The sequence below is a fragment of the Ranitomeya imitator genome, chromosome 5 (assembly GCF_032444005.1).
Source record: "Ranitomeya imitator isolate aRanImi1 chromosome 5, aRanImi1.pri, whole genome shotgun sequence".
NCBI classification, from domain to species: domain Eukaryota; kingdom Metazoa; phylum Chordata; class Amphibia; order Anura; family Dendrobatidae; genus Ranitomeya; species Ranitomeya imitator.
This window is the reverse complement of record NC_091286.1, coordinates 176,761,515-176,785,610: the sequence shown is the minus strand read 5'-3', so window position 1 is coordinate 176,785,610 and position 24,096 is coordinate 176,761,515. Positions and strand designations below refer to the sequence as shown.

General features: G+C 41.6%; 1 protein-coding gene across 1 annotated transcript in view; it reads left to right on the top strand.

The window, feature by feature from the left end:
* TULP4 (TUB like protein 4) overlaps positions 1–24,096 on the top strand; it is an 860,077-nt gene that overhangs the window by 588,027 nt on the left and 247,954 nt on the right. The window lies entirely within an intron of this gene.

Genomic DNA, 24,096 nt, shown 5'->3' with positions numbered 1-24,096 from the left:
ATAACATACAAAACACACACACACAACACATACAACAAACATACATACACAACATACAGAACACACACACACACACAACAAACACACATAACATACAAAACACAACATAACATACAGAAAACACACAACACATACAGCATGTGTTGTATGTGTTCTGTGTGTTGTGTGTGTGTGTGTGTATGTTGTATGTGTTGTGTGTGTTTTGTATGTTATGTGTGTTTGTTGTGTGTGTGTGTGTTCTGTATGTTGTGTATGTATGTTTGTTGTATGTGTTGTGTGTTTTCTGTATGTTATGTTGTGTTTTGTATGTTATGTGTGTGTTCTGTATGTTGTGTATGTATGTTTGTTGTATGTGTTGTGTGTGTGTGTTTTGTATGTTGTGTGTTTGTGGTGTGTGGGTTCTGTGTTGTGTGTGTGTGTGTGTGTGTGTTCTGTATGTTGTGTATGTATGTTTGTTGTATGTGTTGTGTGTTTTCTGTATGTTATGTTGTGTTTTGTATGTTATGTGTGTTTGTTGTGTGTGTGTGTGTGTTCTGTATGTTGTGTATGTATGTTTGTTGTATGTGTTGTGTGTGTGTGTTTTGTATGTTATGTGTGTTTGTGGTGTGTGGGTTCTGTGTTGTGTGTGTGTGTGTGTTCTGTATGTTGTGTATGTATGTTTGTTGTATGTGTTGTGTGTTTTCTGTATGTTATGTGTGTTTGTTGTGTGTGTGTGTTTGCCTGCAGCCATCTCCTTTCTGTAATTCTCCTCTCTCTTTACAGCGCCATAAATCTATAATGGCCAATTCATTTACCCATATTTATATAGAAAAGGTAAAAATCACAACTGAGGAAGAAACCAGTAGTACATGAACAAAAGTAACACCCGGAAAATAAAATACTGTAAACAATAGTAAAACATTATATTCAATAATATTCATATTTTTAACCTTATATGATTTGTTCGCGACAGTTCATAGAAATCAAAAACCATATCATGTTTGGTGCACTATATTAAATGCTTTATGCATATAAACTTACGTTATCTTAACCCAGGGATTCTTGATAATGTAAAAAGAAAGGGGCTTACTAATGCTGCTATGTTGTTTCTAGGGCCCCAAATAAGGTCATTTTTGTGATAAAATGTATTGTTAAACTGAAAATGATCTAACCTAAGCAAATAAATATCGCGAGTCACATATCTAATGAGAAAATTATTATTTAAATGCTTATAACTTTAAACCGCAACGCGGTAAAAATAAACCGTGACACGAGATATATTGGATCCATTTGTGACGAAAATCAATGGTGTATGTCCGTGTTTGAAAGTAGCTATTTGGCTCTATTTTAAGCTATAGATATTACAATAGTCTGAACAGAACCTAAGATGTAACTTCACATGAAACTACTGTGATACATTATAAACTACAAAATAGTTTTGTAGCTTTGTGTAGAAATATATCAGACATAGAATATAAAACTACTAGGGAAAAGGATTCTATTTGTATGTTGTCTCTTACTCATAAAGCTAAAGAGTCATTTAATATGGATATTAGTGACTATAAAAACAAAATAAGTCATCCTGTGCACATACACACCGCCTTTATAAGCTTCCAAAAGTAAACCCCAATGTATAATTAATATGATATTCTGCCATCTAGTGACCGTGATAGGTAATTGGTTATGCTACACATTTCTCAAAATGCCATACACTTCAGAATATATTTGCAATTCACTACGCATGTAACACATATTTCTTCGCCCCAACTCCTGCCTGTTATGCATATAGACCAAATTTGTGCCTAAAATAGCACAAATAGTTAATATTGGTGTATTTTCATACACGTATCAAAACTCTGGGTTTCTATCAATAATTTCTCCTGTCATGAAGCCCCAAAAATATGAAATAACTGTATAATTTTTAATTCAGCAAAAAACTGTAATAATATATGCTGATGTGTTCGAGCTAAAAGTTATGCGTTTGTTTCTTACGGTTTTGGGTTAACCAAGAAGATTTTTTATGCATAATTTCATAGTAAAGTAGGCCTATAGAAATCATTAGTCATTCAATATAAAATGGTTATTTTCTGAATTCGACATTATAACCCCCAATTTCCAATGTCTCTGGTGTGTCCCGCATGTCTTGTAGAGATACAGCTGTGCCTGTCTGCCAGAGATTTTTACACAAAAACAAGAAAAAGCAGCGGCATATAAAATGCGAATTACAGTGTCAAATAATGGTGCATAACACAAAATATATACAGTATATATATATATATATAATATCCCCGTGAGAATGTGTTAGAAAACTCATATAAAATGAGTGTTATAAATATCATATAAAAGTTGTGAAATTAATATGTGCTAAAATAATGTAGAATTAAAGAATGCTGGAATAATATATGGGACTGTGTCACACCCTTTTGAGATAACAAAAATACTAGGGCTAGATAGATGGCACTCCCGGGATTATCAAAAAGCTAATATAATATAAACCAAAGATATAAAAAGAATGCTGAATTTTTACTAAACAGGAGGCTGCAGAATAGAAATGTTACAGCATGGAATAATAATGCTGAATTTATTTTCAAAGGATATTAGTAAGGCCGCGAACCAATAAATGATTTTACAATATTGTGTTATAAATCCCTTATAAATGAGAATGTGTTATAAATATCATATAAAAGTTGTGAAATTAATATGTGATAAAATAATATAGAATTAAAGAACGCTGGAATAATATCTGCGGATGCGACAGCGCTAAAAGTTATACATTTGTTTCTTACGTGTTTTGGTGCAGCCAAGAAGATTTTTTATGCAGATTTTATATAAAATGCGAATTACAGTGTCAAATAATGATGCAGAGCACAAAATATATATATAATATTCCCGTGAGAATGTGAAGATTTTTTATGCATATTTTATATAAAATGCCAATTACAGTGTCAAATAATTGCGCAAAACACAAAATATATATATATAATATTCCCGTGAGAATGTGTTAGAAAACTCATATAAAATGAGTGTTATAAATATCATATAAAAGTTGTGAAATTAATATGTGCTAAAATAATGTAGAATTAAAGAACGCTGGAATAATATCTGTGGATGCGGTAGATCTAAAAGTTATACATTTGTTTCTTACGTGTTTTGGTGTAGCCAAGAAGATTTTTTTATGCAGATTTTATATAAAATGCGGGCGAATACATAAAAGGCTTCTTTATTTCCAAATAACATGCTGCAGATACACTATCATCATGACCTGTGTGACTTGTGGCTGTCAAATAAAATACAATGCTCTGATAACTGCAGTAAACTCATTTCCGCTACCTTAGTAAATATTGCAAGTTGCTCTCTGTGTACGTTCTACACCGGTTTATTGGGTCAACAGAACCTCTGTTAGTATATCTCCCCCACAGAAACTCTGGCTGTCTAGTGACCAGCATGTCCTGTAGAGACACAGCTGTGCTTGTCTGTCAGTTTCACACTTATATTAATGAAATGTCTTTGTAAGCCACGTTGTCCTGTAGAGACACAACTGTGATTATTATATAAACGGCATGGTGTGTTATAAAATACAATATATAAAAATGAGAATACCTTACACATTACAGTCTGCAGCCAGAAACACTGGTTCTAAAATACACTGCATAGAAATGTGGCCGTAATAGGTAATTAGTTATGCCACACATTTCTCAAAATGACATACACTGTAGAATATATCTGCAATTCACTACACTTGTAACACATATTTCATCGCCCCAACTCCTGACTGCTATACATATAGGACAAATTTACGCCTAAAATAGCACAAATAGTTAATATTGGTGTATTTTCATACACTTATCAAAACTTTGGGTTTCTACATAATTTTCTATTTATATGGCCTAATTAGCAATACTATTCAGTTGCATTCTGAGATATATATATATATTAATGTACACTCTGCACGCCATCATGCCTGAACAAAACAGAAATGTAGATTTTTTGCGAATTTATTAAAAAGAAAACTGAAATATCACACGGTCATAAGTATTCAGACCCTTTGCACAGTATTGAGTGCAGTATTACACTCAGTCATTCCGCCTGTTACTGTATACATTGGTTATGCCACACATTTCTCAAAATGACATACACTGTAGAATATATCTGCAATTCACTACGCTTGTAACACATATTTCATCGCCCCAACTCCTGACTGCTATACATATAGGACAAATTTACGCCTAAAATAGCACAAATAGTTAATATTGGTGTATTTTCATACACTTATCAAAACTTTGGGTTTCTACATAATTTTCTATTTATATGGCCTAAAAACAGTAATACATGTGCAGATGTAACTTAAAATGTGTTCCCAGAATCAAATTACCAATATCAAACATGGTGTGTTATAAATGCATGAATAAAACTGATAGAAATGCACAAAGAGTGCAGAAGTGTTATTTCTATAAAGATATATTGCCCGGTTTCTTATGTATGTCCAGTTATTTTCAACAAAACAAGGATAGAGTCAAATTATAGACAGCACAGGCAACGTGCATAAAGATAATAACATAAGTCCTAAATGTCTATTTCATGTTAAAATTCGAGCTGTTGTTTTATTGTGAGAAATAAATCTTTTTCTATTTTTACAATATCGTGTCTTTGGTTTTTTTATTCGTATAAAACATACCGCTTCTTACTTGCTTGTGTTGTAACATTGGGTCATATTATATATATATATATATATATCAATTGCCAAATACCGACTCTGATAAAAATCATACCGACTCTGATAAAAATCATGAGATCGCTGAAATTGTCAGCCATATAAACCAGAGATATAAAAAGAATGCTGAATTTTTACTAAACAGGCTGCTGCAGAATAAAAATGTCACAGCATGGAATAATAATGCTGAATTTATTTTCAAAGGATCCGTAATACCAGGGTCTAACTTACTGGATTTGGTACGTAGTACAACGCAGAGCCATGCTCTGAACAGTAGAAATTTACCACCGGGTTGGGATTCATTTATGCAGGCTATGGCCGAACTAAATATGCCGTCTACAGTTGTGGGTAACCCCGCTACTAGGAAGCTTTTAGATGAATTAAAAATTACCAACAGTGAGACACGCTCTGTATCTACACCGCTGAAGTTAGCGGCGGTTCCCCGTACAATTCAATCTTTACATTCCCCGTCATTAGGTACCACACGTGGAACTCTGCTACCTAAAAAAGGTCTCTACCGATGCTGCAAACCATGTGGCTCACGATGTAAAGAATGTACTGGCTAAAATGCTGTACTCGCCTTGTAACTCTATATTAATTATTTTGTAAGAAGTGTAATTGTTCATTGTACTATTTTAATGTTTTTACTTTTTATATTCTGTAAGAATTTTTTATAGTGTTGAAATGTCTTTGAGATGCTGTTTTATCGTGAGAAATAAATCTTTTAAATTTTTTTTTTTTTTTACAATATCGTGTCTTTGGTTTTTATTCGTATAAAACACGCCGCTTCTTACTTGTGTTGTAACATTGGGTCATATTATAACTTGTGTTGTGACATTGGTGCATATCTCTTCTGTGTATATAAGGCAGCCACAAGGATAAAACCTGCTACAATGTGAATAAACACAACTTGCAATGGCCTCAGTAGATAACAAATAACTTTGCAGATGCCATCTTCAGGACACAAAAAAGAGAAAGCAAATATCAATCCAGGTACAATACAAGTACAAATGTGTTATAAAACAAAGTTCTGCTTCACAAAGATCACCAAACAGCATGAGTTTGTACAAAAATATCTGACCCTCCGATAACACAGCTGTTTTCTGAGAAAGCTAATACAAAAAACAAATAACCTCAGATGTCATCTTCAGGACACAATAACTTTTCTGTTTGTGAGAATAAACATTTATGGGGTACGCAAATACAACAACAATTGCTTGACCTAGGTGCTATAAACCTCTGAGCCACAGTTAACCTAATTTAGGTAATGTTCACCATTTAGTTAGTGTTCACCATTTACAAAAACAAATAGATAGCTTTAAGTTCTCCACTATATGAATACACTGCAAATACCCACAGCAGATTCTCTGTTTGTGAAAAATAAACATTTAGTTAATGTTCACCATAGTGTTCAGTAGAGACACATATAAACAGCTTTAAGTTCTCCACTATATGAATACACTGTGAATAAAACAAAAGCTTACAGAATCAAACTCGGGGATACGTATAAAATCTATTATAAAACAAATGAGAAAGGTGTTATAAACCACGTGTAAAATAAATACACGACTAGGCTATAATTATAAACATGTGTTATTCCACAAAATACGGGAATAATATCAAAACTACAACAAATTAAACTATATTAAACTATATCAAAAGGGGAAATCAAACAAGGAGGGACAGCTGGATACCAGCCGTCAGACAAGGGGAGGGGAGGGGTTAGACACTTTGATACACTTTGATAGGGGCGGGGCACCTGTCAGATTGAGTTTGACGGATCATGGCTATTATACACTACTTGATCCCTTCCACATACGACTCCTCCTAAACCCTCCTCCTCCTCGTGTTCCACCACCTGACTCCAAACACTGTGTAAGGTGTGCTCCAGCATGTAAATCACCGGAATGGTCATGCTGATAATAGCATTGTCAGCACTAAACATCTTCGTTGCTATTTCAAAACTGTGCAGAATGGTGCATAGGTCCCTGATCTGAGACCACTCCTGCAGCGTGATTTTACCCCACCTCTTGATCTCGTTGGCCCAGGCTATACATCATAACATATTGCACCAGGGCTCGTCGGTGCTGCCACAGTCGCTGCAACATGTGCAGAGATGAATTCCACCGTGTGGGCACATCGCATTTCAGCCAGTGAACTGGCAGGCCCAACGACTTCTGTAGAGATGCAAGTTGTCGAGCTGCGGGATGCGAACGGCGGAAGTGAGCACACAGCGACTGTGCCCTCTGCAGAAGCCCATCTAGTCCGGGATAGTCGGATAAAAATTGCTGGACAACCAGGTTCAAAACGTGAGCCATACAAGGCACGTGTGTGACATTGCCCTGGCGAAGGGCCGCACCCAGGTTTGCAGCATTGTCGCACACAGTCTTCCCTGGCTGCAGGTTGAGTGGAGACAACCATTGATGGAACTCAGTCTCCAGAGCTGACCACAACTCCTCTGCTGTGTGACTCACATTTCCCAGTCATTTCAATGTAAACACTGCCTGATGCTGTTGAGCCCTGGTGACAGCATAGTGAAGAGTTGTGCAGGATTCCTTCTGCGCATTTACAAGGCTGGTGGCATTACCAGACAGGCTTTGGGTGCAGGTGGAGGACCTAGAGGAGGTTGAGGAGGCAGAAGCAGTGGAGGAACTTCTAGATACAGAGGATCGACGAGCAACTCGTGGCGACGGCAAGACTTGGATAGCAACCCTTCTTCTGATATCGCCGTAGTTACCCAGTGCCCAGTCACTGACATGTAACGCCCCTGTCCATGTCTACTTGTCCAAGTGTCTGTGGTGAAATACACCCTGTCACACACAGAGTTTCTCAAGGAAGCGGTGATGTTGTGTGCGACATGCTGGTGTAGCGCAGGCACAGCTTTCTTTGAAAAGTAGTGGCGACTGGGCATCTGGTACTGGGGCACTGCAACGGACATAAGGTCTCGAAAATCCTCTGTGTCCACCAGGCGGAAAGGCAGCATTTCTGTAGCCAACAGCTTGCTGATGGAGAAATTCAACTTCTTAGCTTTGTCATGGCTAGGAGGAGATGGTCTTTTTCTTGTCCACATCTGAGGGAATGAGGGCTGGCTGCCGTGCTTAGACAGAGTTGAGGAGGGTGTCCCTGGCAAACTGCTGGTCTGAGAGGAAGGTGCAGGCGGAGATGTTATGTTGCCTTGATCAAAATGTGGTGTCGATGTTGGAGAGCGCTCAACACCAGCAGGTGTTTCCACTAGCAAATGTCTTGACGACCTGCCAATCACACTGGCTGTTGCGGGTAATGAGGTGGAAGGTCTGCATCCAAAACCATGTGCGACTGCTGTCCCCACAGTCACAGAGGATGAAGAGGACGCGGATGCACTTGATGGGACAGACGGTGGTTGACCCGGCCCACTAGGCTGCATTATAGCACAGTGAGCTTACCACTGCAACTTATGCCTCATATCCATGTGAGGGTTCATGCAAGAAGTACTCAAGCTAGTGATTTTTTGGCCTCTACTGAGATTTTATTGACAAATCTTACAGACAACAGGAGTTGGATCATCCTTTGCAATGTCAAAAAATGCCCAGGCTATGCAAGGCTTAGAGCCCGTGCGACCTGAAGAGCCACCACAACTTCTGGTCTGAGGCACATTTGGGGTTGAGGATGCAGTTGTTGACGTGCTTCCAGTAGATCATTTCCTCGTCTGGATTCACAGAAGCTCTGGAGCTGACCTCTGATTCCCAGGCTTTAGTATGCATAAACAGCTCTACAGACTCAACCATGTGTGTTACCCCATGCTCAGACGGGCAGCTGGAAACTTGGGAGCTGTGAGTAAGCAAGAGCGATTGGGGTGACAACTCTGACGACTGGAGTAGTTGTGATGTTGAAGTTGACATGGAGGAGAGCCCACTTGAACGAGCACTTGATATCCGTTCAAGCACCTGCTGTTTTTGTGCCTCATCTGGAATTTTTGGCGATGCTTGTAGCGATGGTCGTAAGAAAGGGATCATATCAGATTGTCCACAAAAAGAAGTAGACATCTTACTTTGGCTGGAAGATGGCCTTTCTTCTGCAGATGTTACTGTTGCTTTACCACCTACCCCACGGACACAACCTTTTTTTCCCTTTCCAACATGCCTATTCTCCTTTCCACCAGCAGCAGGCCTTTTGCCACTCATTTTAGTGCTTAACTAATTGGCAACTCTGTATCTGTAGTTGTTGGCTCAACAACTGATGGATGAAAACCGAGCAGAACTGAGTGGCCAAACTGTGGTACTAGGCCCAAATTTAATAACTGGATTAGATGCAGTGAAAATTGAGGTATACAGGCGGTATAGTTTGTTTCACACGTGGGCTACTCTGCTGACGTGCAGACACTGCTCCTAGGCCCTAAACTAATAACTGGATTAGATGCAGTGAAAATAGAGATACACAGGCGGTATAGTTTGTTTCACAGGCAGGCTACTCTGCTGATGTGCAGACACTGCTCCTAGGCCCCAAACTATTAACTGGATTAGATGCAGTAAAAATAGAGATACACAGGCGGTATAGTTTGTTTCACAGGCGGGCTACTCTGCTGACGTGCAGACACTGCTCCTAGGCCCTAAACTAATAACTGGATTAGATGCAGTGAAAATAGATACACAGGCAGTATAGTTAGTTTCACAAGCGAGCTACTCTGCTGACGTGCAGACACTGCTCCTAGTCCCTAAACTAATAACTGGATTAGATGCAGTGAAAATAGAGATACACAGGCGGTATAGTTTGTTTCACAGGCGGACTACTCTACTGACGTGCAGACACTGCTCCTAGGCCCTAAACTATTAACTGGATTAGATGCAGTGAAAATAGAGATATACAGGCGGTATAGTTTGTTTCACAGGTGGGCTACTCTGCTTACGTGCAGACACTGCTCATAGGCCCTTAACTATTAACTGAATTAGATGCAGTGAAAATAGAGATACACAGGCGGTATAGTTTGTTTCACAGGTGAACTACTCTGCTGACGTGCAGACACTCCTCCTAGGCCCTAAACTATTAACTGGATTAGATGCAGTGAAAATAGAGATACACAGGCAGTGTAGCAAGCTTCACAGGCGGGCTACTCAGATGACTATCAGACAATGCTACTAGCCCAAAAGGATTGGCTGAGCTAGATTCCACCAAATGCTGTGACAAACACTTGCACAGCACTGGCACAGACCTGCTATGAACTGCTGTAACCTACCCTGAAAAGGGCTGATATTACAACTAGTCCCGACTCCTCCCGACTCCCTAAACCTATCTCTCTGACAATTTGCTCCAAAAAAACACTCTTTGTCTGTATAGCGGCCACAGCAGCAGCGGTGCCGTCTAACACTAAGCTGCAGCAGTGAGGAAATTGTGGAGACGGGGCAAATGGCTGGTTCTTATAGGGCAAGGACATGTGACATACACAGCCAATGACACATGCCCTTGCTTGTGTGCATCACATGCACATTGCTGTGTGTGTGCACACTGCTAATAGGCTGAGAGACTGCACCGCCCCACTGTAATTGCGGGAAAGAAAAAAAAATGGAGATCGGCGTTATTTCAGCACAGATCTATCCCCCGCCCAGTATACACTGAAACAGTCTATTAACAATGATAAACAGTTTTAATGTGCAAATCAAGCGAGGCTTTTGCTGAACGAACAGAAACTCGAACAGCCGAATTTTAAGCAAATTGTTCGGGTTTGTCGAACGACTCGAACACCGCCCAAAACAGCTCGAATTTGAGATTGGCGAACAATTCGATTCGGAACACCGCTTATCTCTACCGCCGAGTCCGCACTTACGGACAGCATATGAGTGTACAATGTGGATATAAGACCCCGGGCCCCTGTGATTTAAGGATCCCTATTAATGGAAGGGATGATATTATTAGCACGGCATTTACTGCGCATGTACGATTGTATTGCTGATTTGAGTTGCAGATAGCAGAAGAGTTGGGGCCTTGGTATATCATGCTTAGTCTGTAGCTGTTCGAAAGACATTAAGACGCCCTGCTAATACAAATTATTAATGGAAACAACACCGCATGAGGTCCAGAGTAGATGGTGATAGGGTGGTTCAGGCATTTCGGCTATAATACCGAATTATATCTATAACCCTGTATATAACCCCTTTTCACATGTACAGCACCATGGAATTAATGGTGCTATATAAATAAATAATAATACCTTCAAAATGAATGGCCCTTTTCACCTGCTTCCAAACCAATCTCACTAAGCGGAGAAGCGGTAATAATTTAGAGGTGTTGGGTCTATCAATTTCTAAAAAGCCTAACGGGCAATCAAGCTTCGTAGCGTGCGCCAGATGACTCTCCGAGTTTGGTAAATGACCCCCAGGCATCCACTTACCAAGAGCCCTAAGTTGTCCGGCCAAATAATAAGGAAAAATTCAGGTAGCGCCACACCTCCCATTTGCTTGGATCTATGTAAAGTAGATAATTTAAGTTTAAGCCTGGCTTTCCCCCATATAAAGGATGAGATTAACGAATTTAGATTTGAAAAAAAGGATCTGGGTACAGGAACTGCACTGTGCTGAAGGGAATAATTGAGCTTCGGAAGTAATATCATCTTGATCACTTTTTTTTTTACTAGAAACCGACAAGGGTAATTTACTCCACACCGCAAATTTATGTTTAACTAGATACAATAACGGGAGGACATTAAATTGTAGGTCAAATCTACGGTATTTGTGTATAATTATCCCTACATTTTTAAGTGGGACACCACTGGCAATAAGGATAGCTCTTTAAGATGATCTGCTGAAACATGGGAGAGAGGCATTAAGCGGGATTTGTCCCAATTTATATACAATCCCGAGTATTTACTAAATCTATTTATGGTGGTTATCACATGCGGCAGTGTCTCGTCTACATCATCCATGAATATTACCATATCATCGGCGTATAAGCCAATAACCTCCACGCGGTCTGCTATCTCAATACCTCTAATGGATGGAGTGGATCTCATACGTATTGCTAGTGCTTCAATTGCAAGAGCAAAAAGGGCCGGTGAAAGGGGGCAACCCTTTCGAGTTCCCCTATTCAGGGAGAATGTCTCTGACATGGAGCTATTAATAATTATCCGGGTTTTAGGTTTTATGTATATTGCATTGATCCATTTTTGAAATTTGGGGCCAAATCGGTATCTCTGTAAACATGCGGACAGGAAGTGCCATTCAAGGGAGTTGAACGCCTTGCCTGCGTCCAGCGAGGCTAAAGCCCATCTATTCTCCAATACCAGTGAGCTATATTGGGCAACCAACTGGAACCTCCTAATATTAATGGACGTGTTTTTACCTGGCATGAATCCGGTCTGGTCTGGGTGTATTATGTTTAGTATTACCGTATTTAACCTAGTGGCTAATATTTTAGTGAAAATTTTATAATCTACATTTACCAATGAGATAGGGTGATATGATCCACATTCCAGGGGGAATACCTTACTTTTTTAAAACAATAATATTTGCTTCATAATAGGAGTCTGGCAAAGAACCTCCTCTCCAAATTCCTTGAAACACCTTCGAAAGACATGGTGCTAAAATATCCCGGTATTTGCTATACATTTCTATGGGGAACCCGTCTGGGCCTCTGGGCCTGGTGCCTTTCCAGAAGCCATATCCGCTATAGCCGCATTAATCTCTTCCAGCTTGAAATCTGCATTTAGAAAAGCTTGTTGTGTAGGGCTCAACATAGGGAACTCAGTGTCTGATAAATTGTCTAAACAACCTGGTGTATCGAGGTCCCTCTGAGAGCGATACAGCTCTTTATAATATTCATGAAAGCATTGAAGAATATCATTTGTGGAAGTCACTATTGCAATATCTGGTTTCCGGATTTGAAGTATAGTATTAGATGTATTGTGTTGTCGTACCATGAATGCTAATAGTTTACTCGATTGATTCCCCAACTCAAAGTATGCTTGTCGAGTAAAAAAGAGTTTTCTTTTAGACTTAGTATCTACATATTGAGTATATAATCTATGGGAAATCGCTGGTTTGGCTAGTAATATAGGCCTCTTCTGAGTCTCTCAGTCGTCTCTCCATCTCATCATCTTCCTGTGAGGTCATACGTTTAATGTAGGAAATTGTAGAGGTCAAGCATCCTCTCAAATACACCTTAAGAGCATCCCAAAACATATTTATATTCTGTGGCTCCGGGTCAGATGATATGAAACAGTCTAGTTGGTCTATAGTGCTATCATTAGGGCCTATCAGCTTGAGCCAGAATGGATTTAGTTTCCAGACCGCATTATATCTTGTCTGACCAAAGTTGAGTTTAAGTATTACCGGGCTATGGTCTGAAATGCCCGTTTCCATGTTCTATCTCCCCCACCCACATCGCCAAGTTACTAGAGCCAAAAATATAATCCAAGCGGGATAGGGTGCGTCTAACGGACGAGTGGCAGGTGTATTCTTTTTCATCCGGATGACATATTCTCCAAAGATCTAGCCACCCACTACCCTCCATGAATGTGGACAAACGGGAAGGGGAGGGAGTCACCCCCCAAAACCTCGCCATCCAGCCCTCATCCATAACCAAATGGAAGTCTCCCATGCATAAGATATATGCATCCGGATAATTCAGAGCAAAACTCAGCGCCTTTTTTATGATGGACATATTAGCAGGAGGGGGTTGTATATACAAATTATAACATAGTCTTTCAAGTTAATCCATTCATGTACAAAGATAAACCTTTCTTTAGGATCCCTCCGTACCTCCCCAACCTTCCATCTAACATCCTTATGAATTAATAAAGAGACCCCCCTAGAATAACTAGTATGGAATGTATGTACAGACCATTGTACCCACGGTTTTTGTACATAGCGGGCCGTGTCTCTGGTCAAGAGTGTTTCAACTAGGGTTACAATATGAGGATGGTGACGTCTTATTTGAGAAAATACTTTAACTCTCTTTCGGGGTGATCCAAGACCTCTCACATTCCAGTTAAATAGAAGCTCAAGGCAAGGGATGCGTAAATACCTAATATTTTAGTGTAGTAGTCAAAATAAATAAAATATTAAATTTACATATATGGTTTATACGTATCCCATAATGGACGAAAATAAAGGACAAATCGGGAGAAAATATACAAAAGAAAAAAGAGAACACAAAAAAACGAACAAATGCCCAGATAATTATATTCACAATAAATTTATTATGTAAGTAAATACACCAAATGGTAAGGGGGGAAAGAAAACCATTAAGAAGGCACAATACCAAGAGGACGGAGCAAATAAACAGTCCTGCTATAATGTGATAATGGGGTGATACAAAATTAAAAATATATATAACCCCACAGGACTGAAAATTATAAATGCACATAAACAAGAAATAAATTGCACAGAAGAAATAAAGTGCAATGTATCATAAATGGCGGTGCACCATTAAGAAATGGCCTGAAATACTCAAAGGGCTAAAGTGTATAAAAAAGTTTCAACTGCCATATAAGTGTCATAAAAATATGTGTCATTTAAAATACATCGGCATAAGGTGCAACCAGTGCTGAAAGAGTGCGGCCAGGATACAAATGTATATAGATATGAGGTGCAGATGTGCGGCCACCAACAATTACGCTGGTAACAAGGAAGTAAATGCAGGTACCTGCTGAGTGAATACAGGCCACAATTGGTAACACATGAAATTATTAATAAATATGAGAAAGTAATGGGCCTGGAGCAGGTATTACCTCTGGTGCTGCCGTCTCTTGGATGTGCCACTCCCCGACGCGCGTTTCGGCGTCAGCCTTCGTCAGGGGTCAATTCCAGGTCAAACATGTAAGATCAGGTGCCATACCTCCTCATCCACAAATAATACACATTGTCTCGCCAATCACATTTCTGGTATACAATGGAAAAAAACATGGCAGCAATTCTTATATAACTAATTCCTAACAATACTAAAACAAGATAAAGCAAAATACGCTTCAAGAGGGAGCAAAGTTTCTTACTCCTATCGCTGTCCAAAAAATAGAGGGTACCATCTCTGAAAGCAGAGTCCGGTATAGTTGTTTTCTTGGACTTTGACAGAAAGAGCTCTTATCATTAAAAATGGAAGAAAAAATAAAAGAAGAAAACCCAGTGAAAGAGTTCCATTTCCGGAGTATCTATATGTAAAGACGGCAGGTAATTTTGGATTTTCCCCCCCATTCGCTCCCACATGAGATCACATCCAATGTTCGGCTTCTGCTGGGGTCATAAAGAAAGAGGAGGAACCCTTGTAAATAATCTTGAGACGGGCTGGATAAATCATTGAATATAAAATGTTGTTTTTCCTGAGTTGCTTCTTTATCTCCATGATTTGGGCATGTTGTTTCTGCAATTCCATAGAGAAATCCAGGAATATTGATATAGTGGCATTATTAAATTTTATGGGGCTTTTTTGTCTTGCATTGCAGAGCACTGCATCTCTATCCCTGCAATTCAAAAGGCGCGCCAAAAAGGGTCTCGGTGGGGCACCCGGGGGAAGAGTTTTTGTTGGTACTTTGTGAGCCCTTTCCACAGAGAAGGTAGAAGAGAATTCGTCTCCCAAAGTGTCTTTAAGCCAACTCTCCAGGAATTGTTCCGGTTGCTGACCCTCTGAGCGTTCTGGGAGCCTAATAATGCAGATATTTTTCGGACTATTCTAGGCTATTTTCCAGGTCGTCCGCCTTTTGCTTCCAGGCATTTATAGAGCCAGCCACTGTTGTCAATTTAGTTTACATGGGCACAGAGTTGTCTTCAAGGCAAGATACCCGGGACTCCACCTCCGTAATGCGGCCCCTCGTAGATTGCATGTCCTGTCGCAGGCGTCCCACCTCAGTGTGCACCTCCTCTATTTTCCCCAGTTAAGGATGTCCTGATTAGTGATATAGCCTGCATTAACTGCTCGGACGCTTGTTTCAAAGTTAAATCCTCCCGATCTCCATCCTCCTCACTATCAGAAGCACGTTTTTTTGGCTGACTAGCAGTCTTGGCCCCAGGTGAATTATCTTTATTCAACCGCAGGTTATCAGGGGGGTCAGGTCGTGCATATTTTCTCAACTTTTCAGTTGAGTTTCTGCATAGTTAATGTTTTGTGAAATAAGGTCCAGGCACTGTTGCACTATAATTAAATACAGTCACTACTTAGTTAATGCAGCAATGTGTTGCAGAGCAAATAAGTCTGTGTTAAGTATCTACACAGCCTACAGAAGATCCTTACGGAGGAAGCAGCGTGTGTCACCAAGGATTTATGGCAGCTGCTGCACTTATTACCCTGGGGGGAGGTGCAAGTCAGGGGTACAAAGCCGAAATTAATAAAGCTCAATGTTTATCAAGAGATATAGGGTCCTCTGTTATGATCTGGTGACCTTGGAGCCGCATGGAACTTTCTCTGGAGTTGGTGTAAACTGTACTGACCGCAAATCCTGAACTTAACACCGCAAATAGAAGTAGCCGTGGGGTGTGCCTAACAAATCCTAGACACCTCGACACAGCCGGAGGACTAAATACCCCTATAGATGGAAATAGGAATTCTACCTTGCCTCAGAGCAGAACCCCAAAGGATAGGCAGCCCCCCACAAATATTGACTGTGAGTATTAGAGGAAAAGACACACGCAGGCAGGAAACAGGATTTAGCAAAAGAGGCCACTCTAGCTAAAATAGGAAAGGATAGGACAGAATACTAATTGGTCAGTATTAAAATCCTTCCAAAAATATCCACAGCAGAAAATACAAAAAATTCCACCATCTAACTAAAGATGTGGAGCGTATATCTGCAACTCTAGAGAATCCAACAAGACTGAGAAAACACTGACACAGTCTAAGCTGGACAAGAGAAAACAAATGAATAGCACATAATTATTAAGCACACAGGATGTGTGCCACAGAAACAAAAACCAGACACTTATCTTTGCTGAATTGGCAGCAAGGCAGGAGGAACCAGACAAAGATCCAAAACCTCCCAGAACCATGGACAACTGGCAAGGGCTAATGAATCCTGCACACCTAAATACCCCAGTCAGAACTGCAATCAGCAGAAACACCTGACCAGGACTTCAACTCAGGGACAACTGCATTACCACCTACAACCACTGGAGGGAACCCAAAAACAGAATTCACAACAGTACCCCCCCCCCCCCCTTGAGGAGGGGTCACCGAACCCTCATCAGGACCCCCAGGACGATCAGGACCAGCCAGATGAAAGGCACGGACCAAATCAGCAGCATGGACATCAGAGGCAAAAACCCAAGAATTATCCTCCTGGCCATAACCCTTCCATTTGACAAGGTACTGAAGCCTCCGCCTCGAAAAATGAGAATCCAAAATCTTCCCACATACTCCAACTCCCCATCAACCAACACAGTGGCCGGAGGAACAACAGAGGGAACAACGGGCACCACATATTTCTGCAATAAAGATCTATGGAAGACATTATGGATAGCAAAAGAAGCCGGAAGCGCCAATCGAAAAGACACCGGATTAATAATCTCAGAAATCCTATAAGGACCAATAAACCGAGGCTTAAACTTAGGGGAAGAAACCTTCATAGGAACATGACGGGAAGACAACCAGACCAGATCCCCAACCCGAAGCCGGGAACCAACACACTGACGACGGTTAGCAAAACGTTGAGCCTCCTCCTGAGACAACACCAAATTGTCCACCACATGAGCCCAAATCTGCTGCAACCTGTCAACCACAGAATCCACACCAGGACAGTCAGAAGGCTCAACCTGCCCAGAAGAAAAACGAGGATCAAAACCAAAATTACAAAAGAAAGGCGAAACCAAAGTAGCCGAACTAGCCCAATTATTAAGGGCAAACTCGGCCAATGGCAAGAAGGCCACCCAATCATCCTGATCAGCAGACACAAAGCATCTCAAATAAGTCTCCAAAGTCTGATTAGTTTGCTTGGTCTGGCTATTTGTCTGAGGATGAAATGCAGAAGAAAAAGACAAATCAATGCCCAGCCTAGCACAAAAGGCCCGCCAAAACCTAGAAACAAACTGGGAACCTATGTCGGACACAACATTCTCCGGAATACCATGCAGACGAACCACATGCTGAAAAAACAACGGAACCAAATCTGAAGAGGAAGGCAATTTAGGCAAAGGCACCAAATGAACCATCTTAGAGAACCGGTCACAAACAACCCAGATAACAGACATCTTCTGGGAAACCGGAAGCTCTGAAATAAAATCCATAGAAATATGCGTCCAGGGCCTCTCAGGGACTGGCAATGGCAAAAGCAACCCACTAGCATTGGAACAACAAGGCTTGGCCCGCACACAAGTCCCACAGGACTGCACAAAAGAACGCACATAACGTGACAAAGAAGGCCACCAAAAGGACCTACCAACCTAATCTCTGGTACGAAAAATACCAGGATGACCAGCCAACACAGAACAGTGAACCTCAGAAATCACTCTACTAGTCCATCTGTCAGGAACAAACCGTTTCCCCACTGGACAGCGGTCAGGTCTGTCAGCCTGAAATTCCTGAAGAACTCGTCGTAAATCAGGGGAAATGGCAGAAAGGACCACCCCTTCTTTCAGAATGCCGACCGGTTTAAGGACCTCAGGAGATCAGGAAAAAAACTCCTAGAGAGGGCATCAGCCTTAATATTCTTAGAACCCAGAAGATACGAAACTACAAAATCAAAACGGGAAAAAAACAAGGACCATCGAGCCTGTCTAGGATTCAGCCTTTTGGCAGACTCGAGGTAAATCAGATTCTTATGATCGGTCAAGACCACAATATACGGTGCTTAGCTCCCTCAAGCCAATGTCGCCACTCCTCAAACGCCCACTTCATAGCCAACAACTCCCGATTGCCGACATCATAATTGCGTTCAGCAGACGAAAACTTACGGGAAAAGAAGGCACACGGTTTCATCAAGGAACCAACAGGATCCCTCTGAGACAAAACGGCCCCTGCCCCAATCTCAGAAGCCTCAATCTCAACCTGAAATGGAAGAGAAACATCCGGTTGGCGCAACACCGGAGCAGAAGTAAATCGGAGCTTAAGCTCCTGAAAGGCAGTGACAGCCTCAGAGGACCAATTCGCCACATCAGCGCCTTTCTTCGTCAAATCGGTCAAGGGTTTAACCACGCTAGAGAAGTTAGCAATGAAACGGCGATAAAAATTTGCAAAACCCAAAAATTTCTGAAGGCTCTTCATGGATGTGGGTTGAATCCAATCATGAATGGCCTGAACCTTAACCGGATCCATCTCCATAGAAGAGGGAGAAAAAATGAAGCCCAAAAAAGAAACCTTCTGCACCCCAAAGAGACACTTAGACCCCTTCACAAACAAAGCATTGTCACGAAGGATCTGAAATACCATCCTGACCTGTTGCACATGAGACTTCCAATCATCGGAAAAAATCAAAATATCGTCTAAATATACAATCAAGAATTTATCAAGATAAGTCCGAAAGATATCATGCATGAGGGACTGAAAAACAGATGGAGCATTAGTGAGCCCGAATGGCATCACAAGATATTCAAAATGACCTTCGGGCGTATTAAACACAGTTTTCCATTCATCACCCTGCTTAATACGAACAAGATTATAAGCCCCCCCCGAAGGTCAATCTTAGTAAACCAACTAGCCCCCTTAATCCTAGCAAACAAATCAGAAAGCAAAGGTAAAGGGTATTGAAACTTGACCGTGATCTTATTCTAGAGGCGATAATCAATACAGGGTCTCAAGGAGCCATCCTTCTTAGCACCAAAAAAAAATCCTGCTCCCAACGGTGAAGAAGATGGTCGAATATGCCCTTTTGCCAAAGACTCCTTAATATAATTCCGCATGGCGGTATGTTCAGGCACAGACAGGTTGAAAAGTCGACCCTTAGGAAACTTACAGCCTGGAATCAAGTCAATAGCACAATCACAGTCCCTGTGCGGTGGAAGGGAACTGGACTTTGGCTCATCGAATACATCCTGAAAATCAGACAAAAACTTAGGAATTTCAGAAGAGGAATAAGAGGAGATTGACATCAAAGGAACATCATTATGAATCCCCTGACAACCCCAACTAGTCATAGACACAGACTTCCAGTCCAACACAGGATTATGTACCTGCAACCACGGAAAACCCAGCACAATAGCATCATGCAAATTATGCAACACCAGAAATCGACAATCTTCCTGATGGGCTGGCGCCATGCGCATGGTCACCTGTGTCCAAAACTGGGGCTTATTTTTTGCCAAGGGTGTAGCATCAATGCCCCTTAAAGGAATAGGGTTCTGCAAAGGCTGCAAGGGAAAACCACAACACCTGGCAAACTCAAAGTCCATTAAGTTCAAGGCGGCGCCTGAATCTACAAACGCCATGACAGAAAATGATGACAATGAGCAGATCAAGGACACAGATAACAGAAATTTAGGTTGTACAGTACTGATGGTAAATGAACTAGCGATCCTCTTTGTCAGCTTAGGGCAGACAGAAATGACATGAGAAGCGTCGCCACAATAATAACACAACCTATTCTGACGTCTGAAACCTTGTCGTTCCATTCTAGACAGAATCCTATCACACTGCATTGGCTCAGGAATTTGCTCTGAGGACAATGCCACAGCGCGCACAGTTCTGCGCTCCCGCAAGCTCCAATCAATCTGAATGGCCAGAGACACAGAATCACTCAGACCGAAAGGCGTGGGAAACCCCACCATAACATCTTTAACGGATTCAGAAAGACCCTTTCTGAAAATTGCCGCCAAAGCATCATCATTCCATTTAGTCAACACAGACCATTTTCTGAATTTCTAACAATACAATTCTGCCGCCTCTTGACCCTGAGACAGGACCAACAAGGTCTTCTCTGCTTGATCCACAGAATTAGGTTCATCATATAATAAACCTAAAGCCTGAAAAAAGGAGTCTACATTAAGCAAAGCCGGATTCCCAGATTCCAGGGAAAATGCCCAATCCTGTGGATCGCCACGCAGCAGGGAGATGATGATTTTAACCTGCTGAATGGAATCACCAGAGGATCGAGGTCTCAGAGCAAAAAACAGTTTACAGTTGTTTTTAAAACTCAAAAATTTGGACCTGTAACCAAAAAGCAAATCAGGAGTAGGAATCTTCGGCTCTAAAACAGGAGTCTGAACAATATAATCAGAAATACCCTGTACCCTAGCAGCAAGCTGGTCCACACGAGATGCTAATTCCTGAATATCCATGCTGGCACAAGACTCCTCAGCCACCCAGAGAAAAAGAGGGAAGAGAAGACAAAACAGAGTGCGGAAAAAAAAATGGCTCAACACCTTTCTTCCCTTCTTCTGAGATGCATTTAACTCATTATTGGCCAGTTGTACTGTTATGATCCGGTGACCTTGGAGCCGCATGGAACTTTCTCTGGAGTTGGTGTAAACTGTTCTGACCGCAAATCCTGAACTTAACACCGCAACTAGAAGTAGCCGTGGGGTGTGCCTAACAAATCCTAGACACCTCGACACAGCCGGAGGACTAAATACCCCTATAGATGGAAATAGGAATTTTACCTTGCCTCAGAGCAGAACCCCAAAGGATAGGCAGCCCCCCACAAATATTGACTGTGAGTAGTAGAGGAAAAGACACACGCAGGCAGGAAACAGGATTTAGCAAAAGAGGCCACAATAGCTAAAATAGGAAAGTATAGGACAGAATACTAAGCGGTCAGTATTAAAATCCTTCCAAAAATATCCACAGCAGAAAATACAAAAAATTCCACCATCTAACTAAAGATGTGGAGCGTATATCTGCAACTCCAGAGAATCCAACAAGACTGAGAAAACACTGACACAGTCTAAGCTGGACAAGAGAAAACAAATGAATAGCACAGAATTATTAAGCACACAGCATGTGTGCCACAGAAACAAAAACCAGACACTTATCTTTGCTGAATTGGCAGCAAGGCAGGAGGAACCAGACAAAGATCCTAAACCTCCCAGAACCATGGACAACTGGCAAGGACTAATGAATCCTGCACACCTAAATACCCCAGTCAGAACTGCAATCAGCAGAAACACCTGACCAGGACTTCAACTCAGGGACAACTGCATTACCACCTACAACCACTGGAGGGAACCCAAAAGCAGAATTCACAACAGTCCTCCTCCAAACAATGTTTGTATGCGGTGAATTTATATCTCAATCTCTGTGTGGTGCTTGGCAGGTCAGGCACCCGCCAGGCACCACAGTGTCCGCAGTTACACTCTGAATGGCGGGAGCGGAGGGAGGTACATCCGTTTGGGAGCAGACTGTTGTGAATTCTGTGGCAGAGCTCCCTCCTGTGGTCACAAGTGGTACTTCGGCTGGTTCTCTCTGTGAGCTTCCGTTGGTGGAGGAAAGTGGTACTGCGGCTTCTGAGTTTCCTTCCTCAGGTGATGTGGTGAAGTCGTTAGGTGCTGCTCTATTTAACTCCACCTAGTGCTTTGATCCTGGCCTCCAGTCAATGTTCTAGTATTGGACCTGTTCCCTCCTGGATCGTTCCTGTGGCCTGCTGCTCTGCATAGCTAAGTTCCTCTTTGCTATTTGTTTGCTGTTTTTTTCTGTCCAGCTTGTCAATTTGTTTTTTTCTGCTTGCTGGAAGCTCTGGGACGCAGAAGGTGTACCTCCGTGCCGTTAGTTCGGTACGGAGGGTCTTTTTGCCCCCTTTGCGTGGTTTTTGTAGGGTTTTGTGTTGACCGCAAAGTTACCTTTCCTATCCTCGCTCTGTTCAGAAAGTTGGGCCTCACTTTGCTAAATCTATTTCATCTCTACATTTGTCTTTTCATCTTAACTCACAGTCATTATATGTGGGGGCTGCCTTTTCCTTTGGGGTATTTCTCTGAGGCAAGGTAGAGTTATTTTCTATCTTCAGGCTAGCTAGTTTCTCAGGCCGTGCCGAGTTGCATAGGGAGCGTTAGGCGCAATCCACGGCTGCCTTTAGTGTTGTTGGAGAGGATTATGGATTGCGGTCAACAGAGTTCCCACGTTTCAGAGCTCGTTCTTGTTTTTTGGGTTATTGCCAGGTCACTGTATGTGCGCTGACCTCTATGTCCATTGTGGTACTGAATTACCTTTCATAACAGTACTGGAGGCCCAAAGTACTAATGATTCCCAATAGAGGGAAAAAAGAAGTTCTGAGACCTTTTTTTTTTCTTTGCACTGTGTTTTGCCTTTTTTTCCCCCTAGACATTTGGGTGGTTCAGGACACAGGTGCAGCAATGGACATTAAAGGTCTGTCTTCATGTGTGGATCAGCTCACGGCAAGAGTACAAAGTATTCAAGACTTTGTGGTTCAGAATTCTATGTTAGAACCGAGAATTCCTATTCCTGATTTGTTTTTTGGAGATAGAACTAAATTTCTGAGTTTCAAAAATAATTGTAAACTATTTCTGGCTTTGAAACCTCGCTCCTCTGGTGACCCAGTTCAACAGTTAGGATCGTTATTTCTTTTTTGCGTGGCGACCCTCAGGACTGGGCATTTTCTCTTGCGTCAGGAGATCCTGCATTAAGTAATATCGATGCATTTTTCCTGGCGCTCGGATTGCTGTATGATGAGCCTAATTCTGTGGATCAGGCAGAGAAGAATTTGCTGGCTCTGTGTCAGGGTCAGGATGAAATAGAGGTATATTGTCAGAAATTTAGAAAGTGGTCCGTACTCACTCAGTGGAATGAAGGTGCGCTCGCAGCTATTTTCAGAAAAGGTCTCTCTGACGCCCTTAAGGATGTCATGGTGGGATTTCCTATGCCTGCTGGTCTGAATGAGTCTATGTCTTTGGCCATTCAGATCGGTCGACGCTTGTGCGAGCGTAAATCTGTGCACCATTTGGCGGTATTATTTGAGCTTAAACCTGAGCCTATGCAGTGCGATAGGACTTTGACCAGAGTTGAACGGCAAGAACACAGACGTCTGAATGGGCTGTGTTTCTACTGTGGTGATTCCACTCATGCTATCTCTGATTGTCCTAAGCGCACTAAGCGGTTCGCTAGGTCTGCCACCATTGGTATGGTACAGTCAAAATTTCTTCTGTCTGTTACCTTGATCTGCTCTTTGTCATCGTATTCTGTCATGGCATTTGTGGACTCAGGCGCTGCTCTGAATTTGATGGACTTGGAGTATGCTAGGCGTTGTGGGTTTTTCTTGGAGCCCTTGCAGTGTCCTATTCCATTGAGAGGAATTGATGCTACGCCTTTGGCCAAGAATAAGCCTCAGTACTGGACCCAGCTGACCATGTGCATGGCTCCTGCACATCAGGAGGTTATTCGCTTTCTGGTGTTGCATAATCTGCATGATGTGGTCGTGTTGGGGTTGCCATGGCTACAAGTCCATAATCCAGTATTAGATTGGAAATCCATGTCTGTGTCCAGCTGGCGTTGTCAGGGGGTACATGGTGATGTCCCATTTCTGACTATTTCGTCATCCACCCCTTCTGAGGTTCCTGAGTTCTTGTCTGATTACC